The sequence below is a fragment of the Acanthisitta chloris genome, unplaced genomic scaffold (assembly GCF_000695815.1).
Source record: "Acanthisitta chloris isolate BGI_N310 unplaced genomic scaffold, ASM69581v1 scaffold25256, whole genome shotgun sequence".
Taxonomy (NCBI): domain Eukaryota; kingdom Metazoa; phylum Chordata; class Aves; order Passeriformes; family Acanthisittidae; genus Acanthisitta; species Acanthisitta chloris.
Genome location: NW_008680147.1, coordinates 7,156 through 8,242, shown reverse-complemented (window position 1 = coordinate 8,242; position 1,087 = coordinate 7,156). Strand labels below are relative to the sequence as shown.

Genomic DNA, 1,087 nt, shown 5'->3' with positions numbered 1-1,087 from the left:
GTTTAGCCTGGAGAAGAGGAGGCTCAGGGGAGACCTTCTCACCCTCTACAACTCCCTGACAGGAGGTTGGAGTCAGGTGGGGGCTGGTCTCGTCTTCCAGGCAGTAGGACAAGAGGACACAGACTCAAGCTCTGCCAGGGGAGGTTTAGATTGGATATTAGGAAGAGATTTTTTTACAGAGAGAGTAATCAGGCACTGGAATGTGCTGCCCAGGGAGGTGGTGGATTCACCATCCCTGAAGGTTTTCAAGCTGAGACTGGATGTGGCACTTAGTGCCATGGTCTAGTAACCATGGTAGGGTTGGACTCCATGGTCTTTGAGGTGTTTTCCAACTCTGTTGATTCTATGATCTCCCTGGGCTCCATTATGCATTAATGCAAGACAATATCCTTCTGCCTACCAACTTCCTTCAGTTCTAAGACCACCATGGCTAAAGCAATACCACTTCAATCTCAATACTTTTAAATACTCCTCAGTACAAGTGGGACATGGAGCTTCTGGACTGGGTCCAGTGGAGGGCAATAAAAATGATTAAGAGACTGGAGCATCTCACATACAAGGGAAGGCTGAGAGAGTTGGGCCTGCTCAGTCTTGAGATGACTGAGAGGGAATCTCATTAATGTATATAAGTACCTAAAGGGAGGGTGTCAAGATGATGGAGCCAGGCTCTTCTCAGTGGTGCAAACCAATAAGGCAAGAGGTAACAGGCAGAAACTGATGCATAGAAAGTTCCACCCGAATACAAGGAAGAACCTCTCTACTGTGCAGTCACTGAGCAGTGGAACAGGTTGCCCAGAGAGGTTGTGGATTCTCCCTCACTGGAGATATTCAAGAACCATCTGGATGCAATCCTGAGCCATGAGCTCTAGGATGGCCCTGTTGAGCAGGGAGGTTGGACTAGATGACCCATTGTGGTCCCTTCCAACCTAACTCATTCTGTGAAATACATTTACATTTAGTAACCAATTCTTAAAAAGAAGAGACTTACACCAAACTAAAACCAATTAATATTATTAGAGTTGAAGCAGGTCTGCATGTTTGGAGCACATACCACCTCCAGCAATACTACACTGTCACAGAGGAACAA

The 1,087-nt window shown here is 46.5% G+C and overlaps 1 protein-coding gene across 1 annotated transcript in view; it reads right to left on the bottom strand.

Moving 5' to 3' along the window:
• Window positions 1-1,087, bottom strand: part of TUBE1 (tubulin, epsilon 1) — a gene marked incomplete at its 5' end in the record, with an annotated part of 12,427 nt that overhangs the window by 5,804 nt on the left and 5,536 nt on the right. The gene's annotated exons all lie outside the window — the stretch shown is intronic.